The sequence below is a fragment of the Mesoplodon bidens genome (genome assembly GCF_964165515.1).
Source record: "Mesoplodon bidens genome assembly, chromosome: 14".
NCBI lineage: Eukaryota > Metazoa > Chordata > Mammalia > Artiodactyla > Ziphiidae > Mesoplodon > Mesoplodon bidens.
In genome coordinates this window covers 8,457,254-8,484,905 of record NC_138170.1, presented here as the reverse complement: position 1 = coordinate 8,484,905, position 27,652 = coordinate 8,457,254, and positions in this window count along the sequence as shown.

Sequence of the window (27,652 nt, the reverse complement as noted above, 5' to 3'; positions counted from 1 at the left end):
GGAAACTTGTGGGGATGGTATCAGGATGCTCAGATCTTTGTTTTAAAAAGGTAAATTCGACAGCAGTGTATGAAATAACTTGTAGGGGGCAGAATGGAAGGAAGCCAGGATTCTTTCTTCTCACATGTTTCATGTTCTTTTCTCCCTTTCAAATATGTACCACATTCTATCCCAGACTTCACCTCCCTTTCTTCTTTCCTGCTACACTACCCATTGTCACCTCTAAACCTTGTATCATCTCCTCTATTTATTTTTAATACTTTTTATCCTTTAACAATTGAGGTGAAATTCAAATAACATAAAATTCACCATTTTAAAATGAACAATTCACTGGCATTTTCCATTCATAATACTGTGCTGTCTAATTCCAAAACATTTTCATCATCCCAAAAAGGAACCCCATATTCATTAAGCAGTTACTTCCCAATGCTCTCCTCTCCCCCGAACCTCCTCAGAACAAAACCATTAGTTTGGTTTTTGTCTGTATGAACTTATGTATCCTGAATGTTTCATATAATATGTGAACTTTTATGTTTCTGGCTTCTTTCTCTTAGCAAAATATTTCTTGAGATTCATCATATTATAGTATGTATCAATACTGTATTGCTTTTTTATCTGAGTAATGTTCCATTGTGTGTATATAACATGCTTATCCATTCATCTGTTGATGGAAATTTGTGTTATTCCAATTTTTTGGCTACTATTAAGAATTGCTGCTATGAATATATATGTACATGCATTTGTGTATCTGTTTTCAATTCTTTAGGAGTGGAATTGCTCAGTCTATATTTACCTTTTTAAGGAATCAACAAATTGTTGTCCATAGTGGCTGATCCATTTTCCATTCCCACCAGAAATGTATGAGGGTTCCAATTTCTCCACATTCTAAACAACACAATTTTTTCCTTTTTTTTTTTTCTTTCCCTTTTTTAAAATAGCCGTCCTAGTGGGCATAAGAGGTATCATCTCTTTGTGGTTTTGATTTGCTTTTTCCTAATGGCTAATGATGTTGAACATCTTTTCATGTACTTGTTGGCCATTTGTATATGTTGTTTGGAGACATGTCTATTCAAGTTCTTTGCCCATTTAAAAAATTGGGTAGTTTGTTTTTGGTTGTTGAGTTATAAATGTTCTTTATGTATTCTAGGTACTAGACTCTTCTAGGTATATGATTCGCAAATATTTTCTCTCATTCTGTAGGTTGTTTTTTCATTTTCTTCATAACTTTCATTAAAAACAAAAGTTTTTATTTTGATAAAGCCTAATTTATTTCTTACTTCTTTTGCTGCTTGTGCTTTTGGTGTCTTATCTAAGATGCCATTGCCAAGTCCTAGGTCATGAAAATTTACCCCTAGGTTTTCTTCTAAAAGTTTTATAGTTTTAACTTTTGTATTTAGATCTTTGATCCATCTTGAGTTGATTTTTGTACATGGTTTGAGGTACTGTTTCAACTTCATTATTTTGCATGTGAATTTCCAGCTGTCCCAGTAGCATTTGTTGAAGAAATTATTACCTCCTCATTGAATGTTCTTGGTTCACCCTTGTTGAAAACCAATTGGCTATAGAAAAATAAGTTTATTTCGGAAATCTCACTTCTACTCTATTGGTCTATATGTCTGTCCTTTTTCCAGTACCACACTATTTTGATTACAGTAGCTTTCTAATAAGTTTTGAAGTAGAGAAGTGTGAGTCCTCCAACTTTGTTCTTCTTTATCAATATTGTTTTTATTTATTTATGTCCCCTTGTAATTCTTAGTCATGGTGTGTAACTTTATAAACATGTTGCTGGTTTCAGTTTGCTGGTAATTTCTTCAGGATTTTTGCATCTATATTCATTAAAAATATTGGTTTTTAATTCTCTTTTCTTGTGGTGTCTTTGTCTGGCTTTAGTATCAGGATAATTCTGGCCCTATAGAATAAGTTAAAAACTGTTTCCCCCTTCTATCATTTGTAGTACTTTTGTAATCTTTTGCATCAAATTTTCATTTAGCCCCAAAGCAGGTAAAAGCGGACAATTCTTTGCAAACAAGGTTTGTTCTTCCCTTTCCAGAATCAGGGACAAAAATCCTTTGCTGGGCATGTGGACTGATGTCTTCAGGGCCACCACTGAGCCAGAGACTATGGAGGGGTGGCAGATGGAGCAAGTGTAAATAAAAAATACCAGTTTCAAATTGTCTTTTTCTTGATTCAGTATTCACTTAGTTGCTGTAAACCTTTGAATGTTTTCTAGAGTTATGACAAGTTTGCTTCTGGCAGTTTTAGCTTGATTTTAAAATATTTCTATGGAGGGATGTGTCCTTGGAGCTGCCTACTACACCAGTTTTGCTGACTTCACTCTCTCTTCCATTTATTTTTATGAACTCCCTTTAATCATGGCTCCCACTTCCCCTTCCATCCCAGCCTTCAAAAAATCCTTGAAGTTACCTGAAGCTATTATTTTATTTTTCTTTGTTTTATTTATTTTAGTATTTTTGTTGCTTCGTGTTATGGTTGTGTGTGTTTGTATGTGAATGTTGAGGAAATTTGGGTAGTGGCAAATTTGAAGATCCGGTTGGCAGAAAAGAAATTTTAAATTAACCATAATTAGGTGTCTCTAAATACTCTAAATATACACTTATTCCTACATTGAAAACCATTTAATGGAAGGGACATAGTTCTCTTCTCATGAAGTATTTAAGTATTTTAAAACATTATTAGTCAGGAACTGATCTATCTAATAAAAGGGGCAACCAGATGTTTATTGAAGCTTGACACTGTCAAGCTCATCGTGTTCTGGTTTATAGGGAGTTAAAAAAAATAAAACCACTTTGAGGGAATTAAGACCACAAATATAAATCTTGTGAGTAATTAGGCAGTGGTGTATTTATCAGTACAGAATGGATTTTAATTTTTAATCAGGGCTTTTGTTCCAAGTGACACAATAATGGCTTGTTTACAGTCTTCCCCTGAAACAGACTTCCCAGAGTGGGATTTGGTGCATCAGTGAACTCCTCTGTGTTTCATTTGTCATCAAGTGTGATGCACTATATAATCCCTTCAGTGAGAAGTCCCGAGGAAATACTGTGCTGCTTTCAAATTGGGTATGATTTTCCCACACACGAATCACAAGGTAAATGAAAACGGTCTGATTGAGAAATGCATCCCCATTTGCCGGGAAATTAAAGAGAAATATCATTACAAAGGTATTGAAATTATTACATGAGCAGCCAGAATGCTTTTTATGAGCCCAGAATGAAGATTAAATCTCCAGAGAAACCTCAAATTTGAAGAACTCCAATTGGGATAGTTGTTATGCTGCCCATGGCAGAAATCTTCCTGCTTATCTCCACCCCAATCATAAACAATATGTACATAATTTAGATACAAAAGGTAACAGGATTTCAGAAACATATCTCTGTATCTATAGCAATCATTTCCTAAAGAAATACTATTTGTTAAAATTAGTATATATGGAGGTGTCTTTGGGGCATTTGATAAAACACCAGAAGGAGCTCCAGAATTTAATCAGAAAGCCCAGATCCAAATCCTGACTCATCAAGTTTAGTATGTGACTTGAGCAAGAGGTTTTGGCTGTCTGTGCTTTAGTTTCCTCTTTGGTAAAATGGGAATCATTCTTCCTGACCAATAATTTCACTGGATTGCCATGAGAGTTTGATGATACATCAGATGATAAAGAAGCAGCAAAATGTTGAGCAAACTATTTAAATTCTTTGCCGCTTACTTACTGTGACCCTTGGTAACTTATCTAATCATTAAAGAGCCTCAGTTGACTTATGTGCAGCATGGAGATAGCAATGCTCCTCTCACAGGGTTCTTGTGAGGATTTCTCACAATCCAGGTAATAGTTTTTGGACATATTAGGAGTGCAATCATGTTTGTTGAATGGATAAATATAGTAAGAACTTTATGTTCTAAATAACTTTGCTAATGAAAGTACAACAGAACCCATTTCAACTTGATTTGGGAAGCTGGGAGAAGTTTTGCTCATAAAAAATTAGGAAGAATATCTGACCCATGGATAGGTTTTAAGCTCATGAAAGACTTTGTCTGTAATGGTCTGGATAATAAATATTTTAGGTTGCTGGATATTATATGTCTCCATCACATCTACTCAACTCTGCCACTGTGGCACAAAAACTTTATTGATGGCAAAAGTCTCCAGGAAGGGCTTCCCTGGTGGTGCAGTGGTTAGGAATCTGCCTGCCAGTTCAGGGGACGTGGGTTCAAGCCCTGGTCCAGGAAGATCCCATATGCCGCAGAGCAACTAAGCCCTTGCGCCACAACTACTGAGCCTGTGCTCTAGGGTCCGTGTGCCACAACTGCTGAGCCCACGTGCTACAACTACTGAAGCCCGTGTGCCTAGAGCCGGTGCTCCACAGCAAGAGAAGCCACCGCAATGAGAAGTTTGTGCACTGCAGTGAAGACTAGCTCCCGCTTGCCACAACTAGAGAAAGTCTGTGGTCAGCAACAAAGACCCATCACAGCCAAAAAAAAAAAAAAAAAAAAAGCCCCCAGGAAGAAAGGAGCATGCTTCTCTGGAGGAACCAGAGAACCCACGATAACATTCCTTTTCTTTGTTGGGAGTCATTTCCAGATAGAGGAAGGACATTGCCATGTCGGGTGACCCAGATCCAGGCCATCCGTTTCTCTCCCCTCAGATTTCCTCCTTTGTTAGATAACGACTGCTGTAGTGAAGGTGCTTTGTAGAGTATAAAGCCCTGTGCCAGTAGTAATTATCTTTAGTGGAAGATGATGAACGAACTTGAGTTAAGGTATCAATTAGAAGGGACTAGATCTCTGCACTCCTGGATATGTGGAGGGTGTCAACAGGAGATCTGCTGACCACCAGCTGTTGGGTCAACTCAACAGGGCTTGCTCACCCTGGTCAGTCTGCATCCAAAGTCCACTCTCCTGCCACCTTGTCATGGTTCATAGTGTAATGGAGATAGCCACTCAATCTGGCACTTGCCATTACGAGCTGTATGACACCAGGACATTCAACTTCCCATTTTGGGCTTCAATCTCCAAATCTGTAAAAGAAATGGGCTGGACTAGATGATCACTAGGACCCTGACCTGCCTTCCCATTGTACTTATCCCATGGGTTGTGATTGAATGTACTGGAACTTTACTGCCTTTGCAGAGCAGCAGATAGGCCTAAGCTCTTTCAGACACTTGGAGGATAATCCTTCTTTGAATGAGACCCTCTACTAGCTAATTTTGTACTGAATTTCACCATGTAGTGGATAATATCAGTAACATTTTCCTTTTATAGAGCCTAGAACACTAGGCTACTCTATCCATTGTTCCTTTTTGCCTCACCATCCCCCATAACACATACAAACTTAGCCCTGTTTTATTAGGATTTTCAGAACACATTATCTACTTAACCAGATCCTTAAATGGGGTTGAAGAGGCAATGAAGTGTAGTGGTTACTGCCACAGCTCTAATGTCAGGGAGACATGAGTCCTAGTCCGAGCTTTGCCATTTACTATCTGTGTGGCCCTACCTTGCCTTGTTTTCACACCTGTAAAATAAGCATGATACCTACTTCATGGAGAAATTTCAGTGATTACGTGTGACAATGGCAATACAATTTTAAGCATATTAGCTGGAACACAGTAAGTCTCCCAAAATAATTATCTTTATTTTTTTATCCTTTGGTTCTCCATAGAAAATTGTCTTTTCATAACATCAGGAAGACAGATTTGAAAGGTGTTTCTCTTTTCCTTCTATTTCAGCTTTCATAAATGGCTGCTCTACTGCTGGACTACCCTCCAAAGGAATGCTCCATCTCCCTGAGCTTGGTGGTAAACTATTGTCACAAACGTGGCAAACACAAACCCCATACCATGTAATAGTACCGTACATGTCTTCATTAGCTGCTAATGTGTTCATTAAACCAAGGAGAGCCATGAGGAAGAAAGTGATTTTTTTTTTTATTTAGCAACTCGAATGCTAATTGAATAGGACTTACAGATTTATTTTTAATAGTATTGTGCTGTGATGTAGGGTGTCACTGGTTGGGGACACAAGATGAGGTGTCAAGACCAAGACATCTTTAAAAAAAAAGCCTGAGAAATGAGGCAAGAGCTTCCAGCAAGATCAGAGCAGGTAGGGGACTTACAAAGTGAGAGGTTCATAGGAAACAGTAAGTTTAAAGTAGAAGCTGGCAGACTTCATAATAGGCTGGATGGTAAATATTGATATTTTAGGTTTGGGGGCATTAAATGTCTCTGTCAGCCCTACTCAACTCTGTCATGGTGGCAAAAAAGCAGGTATAGAAAACTGTAAATGAATGGGCAAGGCTGTGTTCCAATACAATTTTATAGGCACTGAAATTTGAATTTTATTTATCCTTCCTTTGTTTATGTTTTGTTTTAGGCATTTAAAAATGTCAAAATCACTCTTAACTCACTTGTGGTATAAAAACAGGTGGTGGCTGGTGGTAGTTCACTGACCCCTTAGTCTAGAATTATGTACATGGAATTGTAAACTACAGAGGACTGAACAAGATGGGACATCAAAAGTACAAAAATGCAGCTGTTGGACAGGCCCAAGGTCCTTTTGTATCACCTCAACAGGCTCTTGCCTCAGCCAGAAATGTGGCTGCATTTGACTTGAGGGTTCCAGCTAATCCTTAGCTGTGGCCTGAGGCCATCAGGATTTGTAGAGGGACACACAAGAAAATGAAGACTGCTGGCAGACAGGCTTTGGCTCTGGCAGGTTCTGACCTACTTTTTCCTATTATTTCTAAAATGTTTTCTTTCAAAGTTACCATGTCTCCATCTTCTGCTGGTTTTGACTCATCTCTTTTTAAAAAGACTTTCCACTGTCTTCCTGGTATCCTTCTGAACAAATGCCCTGAGGCTTTCCTAAAGTCCAATTTGCTCTAAGGGAGATTTTGTGTAAGGTGGGTGCATCCTTAGATTTCACACAAGGAGATTTACTTACCCAAGAGCTAAAAGGAATTCCTGACAAGCCAGTCTCACCCAGAGTGACTTACAGAGCAGACTCTGGAACACACACATACTCACTGTTCTTAAATGTCCTCCGTTAATTAATCCTGCTCTGAAAATCTGTGCTTCTTTCCCTTATTTGCATAAAACACCTGAAAGTGTGCATCCCTGAAGACAATGCCAAGCCTGGATAAATTCAAGCTCTACCACATGCTAGCTAAATGACCTTGGACACATTACTTGAATTTTGTCTAATATGTAATTTTGGAATGCATTTGATAATATCTCCTGGTCTAATTATGTAAGTATTTTCCAGTTTGTAAAGTGCATGGAAATAAAGGTATTAGGTAGGTTTAATAATTTGTATAGTCTGGTGTGTATGTGTTTTCAATCATTGGGAAACACATTTAAAATAATTCATAAGAGTCTTTTAAATACATTCACAAATGCACACACACACACACACACAGACCCTGCAAGTAGATGGCATGGTGTATATATGTGACTTTTGATCTCATTAGTTTATCTTTGAGTGGGAATGGTGTAGTACAGCAAAACGAGCACTGGCTTTAGAGACAAGGAAATAGGACTTGCATTAAAGGCCTGGCTCCATCCTTAATTAGCTGTAGTGGTAGGAAAGTTGATTAACATCTCTGAATCTTTATTTCTTCATTAAAAAAATGGAGATATTAACCCTTGTCCTCACCACAGGATTATTTTAAGAATCAACAGAAATAATGAAAAGTGAAAAAAAAGTGAAGTGCTATGCAAATCTAAGTCTTGCCTCATTAGCATCATTTTCTCCCCTGTGGCATTCTGAAAGTCTGCTTGAAAATCCTAGAGTCCACAGTTTGGAAAGCACCAGCAGAAAGCACCAGCTAGAATAGCAGACTTTCAGAAAAGGGTAATGATTCATCAACAGGTGAAACATATTTACTGAATTTTTCAATATATGACTAGAAGATTAACTTAAAAGTATAATTTATGAAAAATCAAAAGATACTCTGAAGGTTCAACAATTGAATTTTCACTTAATCTTGAAATAAGATTCTTCCCACACAATCCACGAGTGGATATCTACTGGTTTTCCTTGCCTCTGTTTAATGAAACAAAATATTGAGTCACTTGAGCACCAGGAGTTTGATGCTCCCCTTTGATGTGGAGAAATCAGAAACAGCATCTCTGCCAGAGTCATGGAGGGAAGAAAATTTCTTCCCAGCTTCTAAAGAAGGTCAGACCACTGGCCAGTTTTGTCAGAGCAGTCAAGCGCTTAGTTGAACTAATTCCTTCCCTGAAATGGTCTTCTCTGACTGAATATACCAGGCATTTGAGTCCCGAGGGCTGATTTTACATTGCTTTGTATACCCATCTAGCACCCAAAGCTACAGGCAGCATAGCTTAAAACAAAACAAAACAAAAACAATTAGAAAGGTGACTCAAGTTAAGGAGGCCATTTCCTTATATGTGGACTTCCTCTCTTGCTTTCCTATCATGGGTCCCTCACAGAACCAAAAGACTCTCTGATTTTGAATATAAGATCCCCAAAGAAGACTGTACCAAGCTGTTAAAGAAAGAAGAAAGATTTCTTTCTATATCACATCAATGGAAGGCCTCTCTCTTTTAGCCTCTGCTTACTCACCATAAGAAATCAAAGTGAGATAAGGGAAAGAAAAATACCAAATGATAAAGGGAAGAGAAGGATTATTTTTCTATTTGTGAGGTTTACTGAATAAAGCTGTATAAAAAAGTATTCTTTCAAGGGTACCTATCTGGTAAGATTTCATTGAAACTGACAGTAGGCATAAGGCAATGCACGGTGCCAGATACCTTGGGGAAATAGAAGTTGTGCAGACAATGAAGTTTAAAGTGAAGACATGCAGGTGAAATAGCTTGAGAGTCACAAGAAAGCACTGCCAGAACATGTGCAAGCTTATCTTTGGGCCTACAGTCCCTGTCTTCAATTCCTGATTGCATGCCAGTTGGTGACAGTTGGATACATTCCTATCTCCAGTCCAGTTCTGTTCTCTGCATTCCAGATCAATAAATCCAATTACCCATTTTATATCTACTTGAAAGTCTCAAAGGCATATCTCAGTCAACGTGTTCAAAACTCATAATCTTCCACCTAAAGCTGGTCTTATTTTAGTGCTCCCTTTCTCAGTAATTGACACCATCACCCGTCAAGGAACAAGCCAGAAACTGAGGAATGGTTTTCGAAACTTTATTAGTCTTCACACTTCACAACTATTTCATCACTTTATTTTTTTTTGAGACTTCATTTTTTAGAGCAATTTTAGATTCACAGTAAAATTAGGAGGACAGTAGAGATATTTCCTTGATTCCACACATGCATAACCTCCCCCATTATCAACATCCACCACCAGAATAGTACATTTGTTACAATTGATTAACCTACATTGACATATTATCATCAGCCAAAGTCCATAGTTTACATAGAGTTCATGCTTGGTGTTATACATTCTATTATTTTACTACCTGAAAGTTTCTCTGTGGTTCATCTATTCAACTCTATTGCCCCCCAGCCCCTCCCCTGCCCAACCAAAGCAATCACTTATCTTTTTATTGTCTCTATAGTTTTGCCTTTTCCAGAATATTATATAGTTGGAATTATACAGTATGTAACCTTCTCAGATTGGTTTCTTTAACTTAGCAATAGGCATTTAAGGTTCCTCCATGTCTTTTTACAGCTTTATAGCTCATTTTTTTCTACACTGAATAATAGTCCTTTGCTTAGATGTACCACAGTTTATCCATTCACTTACTGAAAGACATTTTGGTTGCATCTAAGTGTTGACAATTATGAATAAAACCGGTATAAGCATCCTTGTTCAGGTTTTTGTATGTACTTATTTTCAAATCCTTTGGGTAAATATCAAGGAGTGGGGTTGCTAGATCATAAGGTAAGTGTGTGTTAGGTTTTATAAAACTACCAGACTGTTTTCCAAAGTGGCTGTACCATTTAGCATTCCCACCAGCAGTGAATGAGAGTTCCAATTGCTCCACCGCACCATCAGTTTGTGCTATCAGTGTTCTGGATTTTGACCATTCTAATAGGTGTGTAGTAGTATCTAATTGTTGTTTTAATTTGCATTTCCCTAATGACATATGTTGTGGAGCATCTTTTCATATGTTTATTTACCATCTGTATATTCTCTAAGGTGAGGTATCTGTTCAGGGCTTTGGCCTATTTTTAAATTAAGTTGTTTGTTTTCTTATTATTGAGTGTTGAGTCCTTTTTTATATTTTAGATAACACTCCTTTATCAGATATGTCTTTTACAAATATTTTCTCTCAGCCTGTGACTTATCTTCTCATTCTCTTGACATTGTATTTTTCAGAGCAGAAGTTTTAAATTTTAATTAACTCTAGCCTACCAATTATTTCTTTCATGGATCATACCTTTCATGTCCAATCTGAAAAGTCATTGACATACCCAAGGTCATCTAAGTCTTCTCCTGTGTTATCTTCTAGGATTTTGATAGCTTTGCATTTTACATTGAGGTCTGTAATCTATTTTGAGTTAATCTTTGGGATGGATATAAAGTCTGTGCCTAGATTTTTTTTTTTTTTTTTTGCATGTGGATATTCAACGTTCTAGCACCATTTGTTGAAAAGACAACCTTTGCTCCATTGCATTGCCCTTGTCCCTTTGTCAAAGATTAGTTGACTATATTTATGTGAGTCTATTCCTGGTCTCTCTATCCTGTTCCACTGACCTACTTATCTATTCTGCTATCAATACCACATTGTGCTGATTATTATAGCTTTATAGTAAGTTTTGGAGTTGGGTAGCATCAGTCCTTCAGCTTTGTTTTACTCCTTTAATATCGTGTTGGCTATTCTGGGTCCTTGACTTTCCATATAAATTTCAGAATCAGTTTGTTGATATCTGTAAAATAATTAGCTGCGATTTTGGTTGGGATTGTATTGAATCTATAGATCAAGCTGAAAAGAACTGACATCTTGAAAATATTGTGTTCCTATCCATGAACATGGAATATCTCCCTAGTTATTTAGTTCATTTTTTATTTCAATTATCAGTTTTTTTTTCCTCACATAGCTCTTGTATATGTTTTGTCAGGTTTTTACCTAAGTATTTCACTTTTTGGATGAATGATATATTTTTAAAAATTGAAATTCCACTTGTTCATTGCTGGTCATAGTAAAGTGATTGACTTGTATATTGACCCTATATCCTGGAAAATTACTATAACTGCTTATTAATTTCAGCAGTTTTTTGGTCAATTCTTATGGATTTTCTATACAGATGTTTGTGTCATCTGTGAGTAAAGACAGTCTTCTTTCTTTCTTCTCTATTTATATACCCTTTATTTACTTTTCTTTTCTTATATTATATTGGCTAGAACTTTCAGTATGATGTTGAAAAGGAGTGATGAGAGAGAACATCCAATTTCTGACTTAGTTGCTTTCTAAAGAACTTCTTTTAACATTTCTTGTAAGGCAGGTCTACTGGCAACATATTTTATTAATTTTTGTTTGTCTGATAAAGTTTTTATTTCTCCTTCATACTTGAGAGATAATTTCACAGGGTACAGCATTCTAAGTTGGTGTTTTTTTTCTCTCTCAATATTTAAATGTTTCACTTCACTCTCTAGTTGTTTGCATGATTTCTGAGCATAAGTCAGAAGTAATTCTTATCTTTGATCCCCTGTGGGTAAGGTTTTTCCTCTCTGGCTTCTTTTGGGAGTTTTTCTTTACCTTTGTTTTCTGCAATTTGAAAATTATATGCCTAGGTGTAGTTTTTTTGCATCTATTCTGCTTGGAATTCTCCAAGCTTCCCGGCCTGTGGTTTCATGTCTGACATTAACTTGATAATTTTGTGGGACCCCCCACTAATGAATGAAATTCTCAGTCATTATTGTCTTATAATTTTTTTTCTGTTCCTTTCTCTCTTTTCTTTCTGGTACTTTCATTACACATGTGTTACATCCCTTGTAGTTGTGCTGTGGTCCTTAGATATTCTGTTCTGCTTTATCAGTCTTTGTTTTCTTTGCTTTTCTGGTTTTGAAATTTATATTTATATATCCTCAAGCTCAGAGATTCTTCCCCCAGTCATGTCCAGTCTACTAATAAGCCCATCAAGGCATTCTTCATTTCTGTTGCAGTGTTTTGATCTCCAGCACTTTTTTCCCCCTTTCTTTCTTAAGATTTCCATCTTTCTGCTTACATTGACTATCTGTTTTTACATGCTGTCTACTTTATCCATTAGAGCTCTTAGCACATTAATCATAATTGTTTTAAATTTCTGGTCTTATAATTCCAATATCCTAGCCATGTTAGGCTCTGGCACTTGCTATGTCTCTTTAAATTATGTTTTTTGCCTTTTAGTATGTCTTTTTTTTTTTTTTTTTCTTTATAGCTGGGCAATATACTAGATAGAAGGGCTGCTGTAAATAGGCTTTTGGTAATGTGGTGGTGAGGTGTGTGAGGAGGGAAAGCATTGTGCTGTCCTATGATTTGGTCTTAGTTTTTATCAAGTCAATGCCTCTGGACTATAAACTTCATAAGTGTCTCTTAGTTTTCTCTTCTCCTTTAGGTGACACAGAATGGCTAGGATGGGCTGGAGTTGCATATGTTCTTCATCTCACTTGGAAGGCTAGAGGGGGCTGAAGTTGTGTATTTTCCTTCTGCCATGTAGAAGACTAGAGCTGACTGGAATTGAGTATTTCTCTTCCCCTAGGTCAGTTAGGCTTTGATAATACCCCGTAAGGTTAAGCTCTGGTTAATCATTTTCTCTTTAGGGCAGATCGTCTTAAGAAGAATAGAGTCCTTTGTAGTACTTCAAGATGGTTCCTTTTGCCCTGTCCCTACTAGAAATACAAGATGATTGCTTCCTCTGATATTTATTATGGGATTCTGGTCAAGCTCCTGGAGGTAAATCTCACAATATTGTGGGGGCCTCTTGGTGACTGAGTCCCCCTGGAATTTAAAACTCTCGAACTTGTCCATAATGGTCCTTCAGGAACTTGTCAATCATAGTTCAGGTTTTCCTACTCTAACACCTGTACCTCAACAGTTTCTGCTCATAAGCCTCTACTTTGTAAATTGTGACTCCCTATGTTTACTGCTACTCGTCTGTGTCTCCAATCATGGGGACAGCAGTTTGCTCTGTGTCTTTCATAGATCCCAGGATCCTTACAGATTGTTGATTTTTCAGTCTGTGCAGCTTTTTACTTGTTGTTAGGATAAAGTGGAAATTTCCATTCCTTTATTTTTTATTTATCAAATATTTTTGAGCACTTCTATGTGCCACTATTTTGTAAGTTCCAGGGACATGGTGATGTAAAAAGCAATTTCCCTGCCATGTTTTGGTAGGGCAAGAAGTGAAATATCCCAAGTTTTGGTAGAATGTACAGATCAGAACAGACAAATTTGGCTCAGGACAGGTATTTCAGACTTCACAAACCATAAGGAGCATTTTTAGTGGGAGGAAGAAGACAATAAACAAGTTGAATAGGTACATATTGTGAAAAATGTTAAAAAGGAAACCAGTTATACCATAGGTAGTAACTGGATGGGGAAATGAGGAAGGCTAATTTATATGTAGTGGTTAGGTAAGGCCTCATTGGGGAGGTGACTTGTTAACAGAGAAGGTACCATAAAGAAGTGAAGAACATTTCCAACAAAGGAGACAGAACGTGCAATGGTCTAAAGGCAAGAAAAGTCTTGTTATCTTTAAGGAATGCAAGGGAGATCAAAGTGGCTGGAATATAGTGAACAAGCAGAAAGGAGAAAATAGTGAAGAAGCAAGATTCAGATTATGCAGTGCATCACTGGCCACTAAAGGAGTTTGGATTAGGTTTTAAATGTAAATGGAAGCCAAAGAAGGGGATTAACATGGGGAGAAACATTGTAGTATTTTTTCTTTAAAAATTCCACTCCAGCTCTAAATTAACAATGGATTGGAAATGACAGAAGCACTGAGTACATTTAAGCATTTTTACCCCACCACCCTCCATTTTATGGTGAGAGCATTTAATATCTACTCTCTTAGCAACTTTCAAGTATGTAATATAGCATTGTTAACTATAGTATTCATTTGTAGGTTAGATCTCAAGAGCTCATTCATCTTATAATTGGAAGTTTGCACCCTTTGGGCAACATCTCCCAGCTCCTAGCCCATGGCAACCAACATCTCATTCTCTATTTCTATTAGCTAGGCTTTTTTAGATTTCACATATAAGTGAGGTCATGCAGTATTTGTCTTTTTTTTTTTTTGTCTGACTTATTTCACTTAGCATAATACCTTCCAGGTCCATTCATATGGCTGCAAATGGTAGGATTGTCTTTTCTTTCTTTTTTTTTTTTTTTTTTTTTTTTGTATATACGTCACATTTTCTATATCCATTCATTCATCAGTTGATACTTAGGTTGTTTTCATGTCTTGGGTATTGTGAATAATGCTGCTATGAACATGAGGGTGCAGATATCTTTTTTAGATCATGATTTTATCTCCTTTGGTTATATACCTACAAGTGCTATTGCTAGATCATATGGTAGTTCTATTTTTCATTTTTGAGGACACTCCATGCTGTTTTTCTAGGAGTTGTGTCAATTTACATTCCCACCAATAACACACAAGGGTTACCTTTTCTCAACATCCTTTCAAACAGTTGTACTTTTTGGGTTTTTTTGTTTGTTTGTTTGTTTGTTTGTTTGTTTTGTTTTGTTCTTTAAATAATAGCCATTTGACCATTTGTGAGATGACATCTTATTTTGTTTTGATTTGAATTTCCTTGATGATTAGTTAGCAATGTTGAGTCCCCTTTCCTATACCAGTCTGCCATTCATATGTCTTCTTTGGATAAAGGTCTATCCAGGTCTTCTTGCCACTTTTTAATCAGGTTATTTGATTTTTCTTGTTATTGAGTTGTATGAGTTCTTAAATATTTGAATAGGAAGCCCTTATCAGATAGATAGTTTGCAAATATTTTCACCCATTCTGTGTTCACTATTCAACTGTTATTTGGTGTTCATTTTATATTTTGTGGGATGTAAAGATATTAAAATATTTTAGAAGATTACAGTACATTTAGAAAGGTAATACATTTGTACTTTGATACAAGTCAACATTTGATAAAAATAATATGAGTGGCTTATTAATAATGTATTCAGATTTTAGAATAAAAATAAATTATATTCTGCTGGGTTAGTTTGAGATCTCATGGAAAAAGGCTGAAGGAACTGAGAGGGCTCATGCACTGAACCTAGATTAATGAGTTGATTATCTATCTTGTTCCATTTACACAAATACCACCACCATTTACTTAGTCAACCAAGGATAAAATCCAGGAAACAATCTTGACTCCTTTATTTATTGATTATCCACAGCAGAAATTTTGCTGTGATTGGTACTGAGTAAGACTTGAATGATTGCTTCAGACCTCAAGGAATCTAGTTAATCTGTCCTTTGTTCTTTGCCTGTGGGCTATCTTCTATTTGTAACCATCCTAGTGCTAACCAGGAGGTTTTATATTCTAGAGAAGTAATACAGATCTTGCAGTTATAAATGGCCTTACTATAAATACTGTCTCTACTACTGATTTTGCAATTGAATGGACATTTTTCTTTCTTGTTTCATTCTCAAGTTTTGCATTTTTAAATTGAAGGAATATAGTTTGGGGATAAGTTTAGTTTCAGATAACAGAAACCTCAAATTATGTAACTCAGATGAGATGAAAATTTATTTTTATCATATGGAAAAATGTTTTGAAATGGAAGATCTAGGGATGTTATATGGCTCCACAAAGATGTTAGATTCATGTCAGTTTCAATTCACTGCTCTGACATAGTTACCATGTGATAACACATTGTCAGGCTCTAACCAACACATCTGCATTCCAGCCGCCAGATGGAAGAAAGAGTAATGAAAAAAATATCTAAAGAACACATACTAGCTATCTATTGAGGACACTTTTAAGAAGCTGTAACACAACGCTTCCACATACATTTCATTGGCAGAATTTAGTCACATGGCAACACCTAGTTGCAAAAGAAATTGAGAAATATGTTCTTTATTTGTGTACAATATGCATACTTGAAAATTAGGGAGTTTTTGTTGTTGAGAACAACCACAATAAGAGAAAAAAAACCTGTATATATTAAAGTGTCTAGTTCATAATATCTGTTTATTTTTTGTCCTTCTGATCCAGTTCTTTTTTCTCTAACTCATATTTTCCAGTCTTATTTTGCATTAAATTTGTCATGATTCTGGATATCCACATTCTTTGTCAAATTGGTGCTACCCTTATTTGTGTCTATACAATACTACTAAATAGCTAAATAATTATCAGAACAGACAAATTTGGATCAGAACAGGTATTTCAGATTTCACAAACCATAAGAAGAAGCCAAATACTTATAGGAATAGATTTTAATACTCAATAAGAAGTGTAGGAAGTGAGATTAGGAGTGGCCTTGATTTTAGCCTATATTGAATGAATTTAATTTGTGTTTGGTATCATCAGATTCCTGTTCAAACTCTTCCCACTACCACCTCCCTTCATGTTCTTACACATTACCTCTTGTACATTCTACCCAAACTTGGGATATCTCACTTCTTGCCCTACCAAAAACTGCTCTCTTCTTTATTTTGAGAATGCTGTATAAATAAATGATGGGGGACAGTTTAAAGCAATTGGATTCTAGGCGGATCAAGATTTGAACAAAAGTGTGAGAGATAAATGTAAAATTCCAGGAGCAATGGTATGAAGGACTTGTCAACACCAGTTACTCATGGGACTTACTTTTTCTGTGTCAAAGCCAGGCTTAAGAATCTGTCAGGGCAGAGAACTTCCTCTTCCTGGGTCTGAGTTTCCACATCTATTAAATGAGAGAATAGGACTCAATAGAGTGGTCCCCCCTTATCTGTGGAGAATATTTTCCAAGACCCCCAGTGGATGCCTGAAACTGCTGATAGTCCTGAACTCTACATATACCATTTTTCCTTTACATATATATATTTATTATAAAGGTTAATCTACTTTTAGGTAAATAAGAGATTAACAACAATAACTTATAATAAAATAGAACAATTATAACAATGTACCATAATAAAAGTTATGTGAATGTGGTTTCTTTCTCTCTCTCAAAATATTGTACACATTTCATGCCTTTCCCATCTTAACTAGGCAATTACCAAACCTAGTTTGAAGTCGACAGCAAGACTAGCATGGATTTCTTTTCCTTCTTCACAACTTCACAGTCAGAAGATTCATTCTTACTGTAGATCTTGGCAACCTCAGTATATGATTTTTTCTTTCCTTATTAAGTTGAGAACTTACACCTTTTCACTTAAAGGCAGCACTTTATGGATTCTCTTTGGCATATGGATTCTCTTTACCAGCATGACTACAGGTAAGCTTTGGGGCCATTATTCAGTAAAATAAGGGTTACTTGGAAACAAGCACTGTGGTACACGGACAGTCAATCTGATTACTGAGATAGCTATGAAGTGACTAACAGGAGGGATGTGCTGGACAGAGCATTGATTTATGTCCTGGGCAGGACAGAGTGGGAAGGCTCAAGACTTCATCATGCTACTCAGAATGATGAGTTTAAAACTACGAATTGTTACATTTCTGGAAGTGAAACCATGGATCAGGGTACACTGCGGTACTACCAATTCCATACTCCAGGGAACACCATTTGCATTGTACTCTATGTACTACCCAGATGTGGCGGTCATTAAAAAAATGCAAGGCAAAGGTTATCTCTGGAATTGGGCAACACAGTGACCCTAGATAATATCTAATATGTAGCAGGTACATGTTCTACTTTGATCAGACTAAATAAGATCTGTATGAAAATCACCAACTTGAGTTTTGAGTGTATTTATTTTGCTTCTATATATTTTCCTATTGACTTTATATATTAAACCATTTACCATGCAAGATACAGTCTGTGTTTGCAGAGAAAATGCTGTAACTTTTACTTAATTGAACAAGATGGTGAAGGTTTATGATTGTCACTGGGGTTGTGGTTTGTTCAAGGTAAAATTGAACAACTTTATTAACTATGTTCTGTGTATCAACATCTTGTTATTATTCTAGGTTGTGAGCAGATGATTCATGATTCCTGAGCAACAAGTGAATATATGAACAGAGTTTACTGTTGTGATAAAATAAAACTTACAACACAGTTTATCTGACTTTTTATGGAACACATAATCCTTATTGTGTTGCACAGTAAACAAGCATAAATTGTAAACTGTTCACTTTAAGGCTTGTGATTAACTTACTTTTATAAAGACAATATTGTGTATTGTCTTATTTAATTAATTTATTTTTTGATTCTTGAATCAACATCAATGTAGTTTGGCAATCACCGAATGGATTCAGAATGTGGTAGGTATCATTACTTAATAGCAATATGTATGATTCTCTGAATTCATTATATCCTTAGCTAGAGCAAGAGATGTTGAGCTATTGACATTCCAGAAGAAGGAGGAAGTTGTCCAGAATTTTATTTAATAGGCAATTCATAGAGGAGTGAATCTGAAGATTGAATTTTTCTACTAGAACATGAAATGAAAAAGATAAAATTGTAATAATTGAATTTTTTATGTACTTGTTAAATGTGTAAGCCAGAATGATCTGATAAATTAATCTGCTACCTGTTTGTAAGATCTGAACTAGACTGGCAAGGAAAAACCCGGTGTAGTGGATGGACATTATTATGTTAAAAATGTTTGCTGCTCCCATCCTGTGAAAGGAGTATACTTCCCTCTTCCACTGACATGGAATTTAGCCATTGGCTTACTTAGTCCAAAGAACATGAGGGAAGAGCTGTCTGCCACATCAGGGCATAAGCTTTAAGAGCACCATAAAATTTCACCATGTTCTCTTTTCTTTTTTATCTGAAGACTTGCATCTTCCATATGTGCTTCTTAGCCTTGGTCCCAGAATGAAGATAACATGGAATAAGTCATAGACAACCTGCACCGAGGAGTGAGTGCAGGTAACATGAGCAAGAAATAAGCCTTAGTCATGTAAGCCACTGACCTTTTGTGTGTCAAAACTCAGAGTCACACCAGCCAATATGAGAAAATAAATGTCTTCTTTGTTCCATATTGATAGGGGTCAACAAATGTAGAGGTAATTAAACTGTTAAATGAGGAGGATTTATGATGCATAATATTAAAGTTAAGAGTGCAAGATCAAGCACTGTAAATACAAGTGGGTAAATAGAGACAAATATCACAACCTAAGTAGCAGTACTAAAATGCTGGGGAAATTGTAAAACAACATAATTAAAATGTAAAGTGTGATTGACTTTTACAGGGGCACTCTTTCATTTAATGAACACTTAGGGGCAAGTTCTTCAATTGTGACACTATCACAATTGAACAATGTTAAATCTTTGAACAATCATATCTCAGCTGTACTCAGAGAAATTGATCCCTAGAAATAAATACTCCTTGGAGGTGAGAGGAAGGAGCAGAATCTGTGGTTCTAAAAGTTTGGGAAAAGCTGTAAACTGTATCCTTCTCCTGGGAATTCATAAGACATATTAAGAAAGTAAAGCTTTGAGAAGTTCTACAAAGGACACCTGTTTTATTTAGTTCATTCTAATAAATCTGAACCTTATTTGGAAACAGTGTGTGGAACATGGTCTTGAAGTTTTCAAAGATTAACAAGATATAGTCTATTTCAATTCCTTCCGCCCATTCCACCATATCTAGTGGGGGATAGAAAAAATGTATGCAAATTCCACAGGGGAATACATGAGTAGGGGTAGAAGAAGATGAGGAGGGGGAGCTGAATGTGCAAATAGCCAGTCCCCCAATTCCAATTTAGAGCATTAGTGCTATGTGGGAAGGAGCAGACCCTTTTAAGTCCTAACCCAGTAGCAAAGGGATTCTTTAACACATCATATCTGAGTTACAACTGTCTCCTAACTATGCATTTTGTCCCTAACCTATTCCCATATCATGCTGCCCTGCACACCTCCACTATTCAATCTTTCAAAAGCCATCATTTAATTTCCTTCTCAAAATATTCTGTGGTTTTGCATTCTCTTCAGGATGATATACATGTAATTGACTGATTTGGAAGAAGTTTGTATTATTATAATACATATCTCTACTTGAGTGACTTTTATGACATTGTCATTGAATTCTTTTAACTATTCATTTATCTAACAAATGTCCTCTCTGTATCTAATATGATGCCAAGCAGTGGGTTTTTTTTTTTTTTTTTTTTTTTTTTTTTCGGTATGCGGGCCTCTCAGTGTTGTGGCCTCTCCCGTTGCGGAGCACAGGCTCCGGATGCGCAGGCCCAGCGGCCATGGCTCACGGGCCCAGCCGCTCCGCGGCATATGGGATCCTCCCAGACCGGGGCACGAACCCGCATCCCCTGCATCGGCAGGCGGACTCTCAACCACTGCGCCACCAGGGAGGCCCAAGCAGTGGGTTTTGTAGAGGAAAGAGCTGGAGCTTGATGCCAGAACCCCTGCAATCAAATTCAGTCTTCTACTCTCTAATGATTTAGATGTCAGTGACCAAATCTGAAAAGTAAATATAATAATACATGTTATCTCAGTGTCTTACATATTGATCAATAAACACAAAAAAATTCACTGGATGCTTAGATCAGAGTAGACACTAAAACAATGTTAATTGTTTATATCCAAATCTAAGTAATATATACAAAGTAGTGTATTCAGTTCTTGAAATTTAAGGAATTTAAAGTCAATTTAAGAAGGAATATATAAATATTTAAATACAAACGCAAACAAGGAAAACAAACAAAAACAGAGAAGAATTAAGACTGCATTTAAAATGTGGATGTGCCAGGAGGGATGGATTGGGAGTTTGGGATTAGCAGATGCAAACTATTATACATAGAATGGCTAAACAATAAGGTCCTACTGTATAACACAGAGTATTATAACACAGAGTATTCAATATCCTGTGATAAACCATAATGGAAAAGAATATGAAAAAGAATGTATGTATATGTATAACTGAATCACTTTACTGTACACCAGAAATTAACACAACATTGGAAATCAATTATACTTCAATAAAATAAATTTTAAAAAGTATGGATGTTGGGCTTCCCTGGTGGTGGAGTGGTTGAGAGTCCGCCTGCCGATGCAGGGGACGCGGTTTCATGACCCCATCCGGGAAGATCCCACATGCTGCGGAGCGGCTAGGCCCGTGAGCCATGGCCGCTGAGCCTGCGTGTCTGGAGCCTGTGCTCCGCAACGGGAGAGGCCACAACATTGAGAGGCCTGCGTACCGCAAAAAAAAAAAAAAAAAAAGAAAAGAAAAAAAAGAAAAAGTATGGATGTGACTGTTTGCATGTTCTAGTTTGTCATAGGAGTGACAGAGTTTGACTTTTGTAATCAGACACCATGGATTCAAATCCTGGCTTCGTTTCTCACTAACCCTATAATTTTAGTAAAATTTCATAAACTCCCTCAGCCTCCTTCTTTTGTAAAGTAATTCAGATAAAGCCTCATAGAATTGATATAAAAATTAATCTGAGTGTCCTCATGGAAGAAATAAATCTTTGATGTGAGTCTTTTAAAAAGTGTAGATATGAGATATTGGAGAAGAGTAGGCAGCATCCCCAGTGCATGAAGGTATGGGAAGGAGAGAGAATTGTCTGAGTGACTGTAAGGGGAATGCACTCAGAGCAGGATACCTGGCACTCTGTTGGGAAGTGGTTTCAGCTGGGGCTCCAAGCCTAATACAAGAGAGTATGGTCAATGAGGGGAAAGGGCAAGAATACCATACTGAAGAGTTTAGACTCACCATGTTAAGCCAGGATTGAGAAAGTCAAATGACTATGGGCTACCTGGGTATTATAAATGAGAGAAATGTCTTAGGACAGGCAAGCAAAGTGGCTAGTGTGGGCCTCTCCAACAAACCAAAGACTGCTTTTTGTCCAGGTACAATCACTTCTCAACTCCATATTTACATCCTGCTTCAGTGTATCCAAATCTAATTTTTTTAAACAGCTGGCAATGTGGACTTCTAGAACTGTGTATGCTATTTTATACATTTATATCTTTAGGCATGTCTGCTACAATAACTTGACCCTTCTTTCTCCTTGGCTAAGTTCAATATAACTCCCATGACTCCTCTTAAATGTTTTCTTCTTTGTGGAACCACTTCCACATCTTGGGGGTGGGGTTATTCCAGGACTTACCACACTGGATTACAGTTGTGAGGCTAGAAGTTGCCTTATCTTTATTACATTGCTCACCACAGCATTTGACACAAAAAGTAGTCAATAAGCATGTGCTGATGTCTGTACTGGCTTAGATTCCTGAGCAGTGGAGAATGATTAGTTCACAGTCCACCTAAGCAGTAGAGAGAAGACTGAGAAGGATCAAGTTTCTTTTCAGATTTAAAAAAAAAATGAGCTCAGTTTAGCATAAAAATCACATTTTGAAAACATTCTAGAAAATCATTTTTAAAAATTCCCAATTCTCTAGAATCAGATATGTCTATACTTTGTTCCCTCTAAGTAAATGCTACCAATAATGTTTTGAAAATACAGAACAAATCTCACACACATATACAAACAGATGGAGATGTATAGTCTCCTCATGTGTTAGGCAGCCGTGTCCATTAGCTGGAGGCATATTAAGGCCTTATTCTAGTAGAAGTAAATCTGGAAGAAAAAAAAAGAGAAAGGAGCACAGAGCTGGGATATGGTGGTGGAGAGGCACGTTTTCTGTGCTAAGAAAGAAGGTTTTAAATGGTGAGGGATGTCAGAAGAGGATTATCTTGTGAAAGGAAGGGAATGGCATCCAGAAATTGCTCTGAATTGATGGAGAACCTGGAGACACCAGCACATGAAGCTACAGTGTCCAGTAACACCACCTACTTGCAGTAGAGTTCTTCAGTCTCTGTGTCATTACTTCCTCCTCTTGTTTCCTTCCTCATGTCTCCTTCCTTCTTTTTTTCCTCCCCTCCTTTCCATTATTTCTTCTTCTCCTGCTACTCTTTCCCTTTTTCTTTTACTTCTCCTCTTTCTCTTCTTCCTTCTCATTTCTTTTTTTCTCTTTCTTATCCACCTCTTCTTCCTTCTTCTTTGTCTTATCCTTTTACTCTTTCTTCTCATCTTTTGTTTTCCTTCTCTTTTTTCTTCTCCTAAAAGAACATAGCTCTGATTTTAGAAGGAAGTGGGGCAGTAGAATGCATTTGAGAGTCAGTTTTGATGGGCTGCATCTGTTCTAGAATAAGAGGGCTTATGATATTTGAAAATATTATACAATAAACTTTGGCAGATTAATTGCATTTTAATTAATCCCAGTCACTTTTGTGGTGATAACAGAATTTCCGTAAGTCCTGTGTCACATTCCTTTAGGCATCTCACATGGTTCAGAATAAGTGAGTTGACTTTTTAATTAACTTTGGGTAATCAATGAGACAAATTGCCGTTGTCTTCTCATCTGCCTTATATTGTCATTTGAAATAGATTTGAACACCAGAAAGTCCATCTTGTTTGGTTTAATCTTATTAATTAATTTTAATTTTTAGAAGGTTTCCTGGTTCCACATATCTGGGACATGGTTTAAAATATTTTCTAATTTCAGTGATTAATACAACCCTTTCCCTGAAATTCAATTATTTCCTGATTAAATCAATTCTCTCTAATCTTAGAATACTAGCATTTCTCTCATACTACATACTCTGTAGCTGTCATTTCATAACAAATCTGATTAAAATCCATGTGGGTTGTTAAAGCTGCATGTCATACTTAAAACTTGACAGTATACATTTTTGTAAAGTGAAGTGGGTTGTAAGATATATAAATGACTAGTAGTTACCACTTCACCTACATTAAAGTGTTTATCAGTTGTTCATATTGTAATTATAAAACTACTGCTTTTAAAAAGAGTAGTTAATAATAAAGCAAAATTGCCATATATGCATGAAGATTTTGGGTTATTAAAATTGCTTTATTCTTTTGCAGTTAAGGTGAAGCTATTATTTTGAGACTCTGGATGCTGTAGGTATATCTAGTATCTATTTTCTATTTGTTTTCCAACTATATAATTTATGTATTATTTTAATGAATATAAGGTGATTTACACATATACATAGTATTTTAAAAATAAATAGTACTTGTGTTATTACTCCTACCTTGATGAATTATAAGGCATCCCTTGTGTTCCTTCTCCCATTCTTTCTTGTTTATTGCTTGTAATTCCTAACACTAGATGAAACTTAAACTTACTTCTCTACCAGTAAATGGGACTCATACTCACCCAGGGTCTTTTATGCTCCATTTGTCTTGATTCACGCCCATGTCACATCAATCACAAGGTCAAATATTTTGATATCTCCACCCCAGTTCCAGCCACCATCATGCCTTGTCCTGAGTGAATGTCCTTACTTCTGTTCCCCATTTCATCCAACCTACCAAAGAGCTGACTTTGTTAAAAGGCAGATCAACTTCCCACCTTCCTTCTAACTTGGCAGTGGCTTCTTACTGACCTTGTTATGAAGGTCATTTGGTTTCTCACAAGGTCAGGACTAATCTGTGATTTTGCTTAGTTCTCCAGTACCCTCTCTCAACTCCACCTCCCCAGAAACTCAATCCTCTCACCTACTGGACTCCTTTAGATTTTCCAACAAGTCAAGCTCACCTTTAACCTCCAGTCTTGGCACATTCTATTTCATCTGCCTTAAATGCTTCCACCTCTAGTCTCACATGTTATAAATAAATATACTCCAAGTTTATGAAAGTAATATCTCTACCTAAAGTGTATTTTTAAAATGAAAGTCTAACCCATTAAAAATGATATTTCCTTTCAATGCACTCATTTGGAATAAGAAGGTTGTATCTACCTGAGGTGACTGAATCATGTTTATCTCATCTGCCAATTTCTTTTAATTGGTGCACTTGGATCATCCATATTTAAAACAATTATTGAGGGAATTTCCCTGGTGGTGCAGTGGTTAAGAATCTGCCTATGCAGGGGACAGGGGTTCGATCCCTGGTCTGGGAAGATCCCACATGCCACAGAGCAACTAAGCCCTTGCGCCACAACAACTGAGCCTGTGCTCTGGAGCTTGCAAGCTACAACTACTGAACCTGTGCACCCTAGAGCCCATGCCACAACTACTGAAGCCCACGTGCCTAAAGCCCGTGTTCCACAAGAAGAGAAGCCAATGAGAAGCCCACATACCACAATGAAGAGTAACCCTCACTCTCTGCAACTAGAGAAAGCCTGAGCACAGCAACAAAGACCCAATGCAACCAAAAAATAAAAATAAAATTAAAAAAATAAGTAAATAAAATAAAATGATCATTGATATGGTTGCACTGACAGTTAACATGTTTGTGACTGTTTCTTAAATGCTGCATTTGATTTTTGTTTCTCCCCTACACGTTTTCTGTCTTTTCTAGTTTTAGTTGAGGGCTTTATGATTCTATTTTATCTCGTCTCTTTGCATGTCAATTATAGTTCTTTCAAAAAACTATTTTAGGGCCTCCCTGGTGGCGCAGTGGTTGAGAGTCCGCCTGCCGATGCAGGGGATACGGGTTCGTGCCCCGGTCTGGGAGGATCCCATATGCCGCGGAGCGGCTGGGCCCGTGAGCCATGGCCGCTGGGCCTGCGCGTCCGGAGCCTGTGCTCCGCAACGGGAGAGGCCACAACAGTGAGAGGCCCGCATACCGCAAAAAGAAAAAAAAAAAAAAAAAAAAAAAAAAAAAAAAAAAAAAACTATTTTAGTGGTTGCCCTGGAGTTTGAAATATACATTTACAACTAATCTAAATCCACTTTCATTCCACTATTTCACAAGTAGTGCAGGTGCCTGCAGGGAATTCTCAATTCCTCCCTCCAGTTCCTTAATACATAGTTGTCACTCATTTCACATATCCATATGCTAAATCACTCAGTACATTGTTACTATTATTACTTTAAACAGTTAGCTTTTAGATCACTTAAGAATAAGAAAATTTTAAAAAATTACTTTATCCTCATTTATTCTTTTCTGACCTTTTTTGTGTAGATCTGTGTTCCAACCTATATAATTTTCCTTCTCCATGAAGAACTTATTTTTGCACAACTTGCAGGGCCCATTTGCTGGTGGTGAATTCCTTCAGTTTTTGTTTGTTTGAGAAATTAATTATTTATCCATTATTTATCCTTCATTTTTGAAGGATAATTTCACTGAATATAAAATTCTATGGCTTCCCTGGTGGCACAGTGGTTGAGAGTCCACCTGCCAATGCAGGGGACGCAGGTTCGTGCCCTGGTCCGGGAGGATCCCGCATGCCACGGAGCAGCTGGGCCTGTGAGCCATGGCCGCTGAGCCTGTGCGTCTGGGGCCTGTGCTCTGTGATGGGGAAGGCTGCAGCAGTGAGAGGCCCGCGTACCACAGGGAGAAAGAAAAAAGAAAAAAGAAAAACAAATTCTAGAATGGTGATTTTATTCTTTCAGCACTTTAAATATTTTACTCAATTCTCTTGTTACTTGCATGATAAGTCCACTGAAATTCTGGCCCTCATTCCTCTGTTGTTGTGGTGTTTCCCCCATCTCTGGACCTTTTCAAGATATTTTTTCTTTGTCTTTGATTTTTTTTTCCAATTTGAATATGATATGCCTAGGTGTAGATTTTTTGGTATTTATTCAGTATGATGTTCTCAAACACTTCTGGACATGTGGTTTGGTGTCTGTCATTAATTTTGGAATATCCTTGGTGCTTATTAATTCAAATATTTCTTTTCTCTCCTATTTTTCACAATGTGGTATTTCCTTCTGATATTTTAAAGTGTTTCATTTCTGGTATTTCAAAGTTTTAAATTGTCCCACAATTATTTAAAAGAGTTTTCCCATTCATTGTTCTTTTTGTATTTCACTTTAGGAAGTTTACACTAACCTATATTAAGTTCACTGATTATTTTCTTGGTCATATCCAGTCTACTGAGGGCCCATGAAAGGCATTCTTCATTTCTGTTACAGTGTTTTTTATTTCTATCATTTTCTTTTGCTTCTTTCTTAGAGCCTCTATCTCTCTGTTTACATTACCCACCAATTCTGTCATGTTGTCTACTTTTTCCATTAGAATCCTTATTTTAACAATTATATTTATTAAAAATTTTCTATTTCATGATTTCAAAATCTGTGTCATCTTTGTCTGGTATTTATTCTTGCTTTGTTTCTTCAGGTTGTAATATTTTTGTCTTTTAGTATGCCTTGTAATTTTTTGTTGAAAGCCAGACGTATTTTATTGAGCAATAAGAATTGAGGTAAATAGCCTTTCATGTGAGCTCTTGTTAATCTGCCTAAAATTTGGGCTATGTTTAATGTTTGGTGCAGCTGTAGGTGCCAGAGGTTTCAAATTCCTCTGGTGTTTTTGTTTTTTGTCTGTCCTCTTAGCTTTTGGCTTCCCATAGAGCTCCTCCTCAGATAGAGTTTGCAACTTACACCTTTTTTTTGGCTGTAATTCACTGTTATGATATTAGAGCCATTTGTGTGGTGCTAAGGCATGGGAGAGGAGAAGTATTCTATAACCTTATGATTAAATATTAATGTTTTAGTGAGTCTGTATCCCTGAGTTGTGACCTTCACAAGTGTTTCTTAGCTCCCCTTCCCCACTTAGGTGAGACAGGAAGCCTAGAGGGGATTGATCAGGAGTAAATGCCCTTCCCCTTAGTGGGATAAAGTTCTGGTAAAGTCT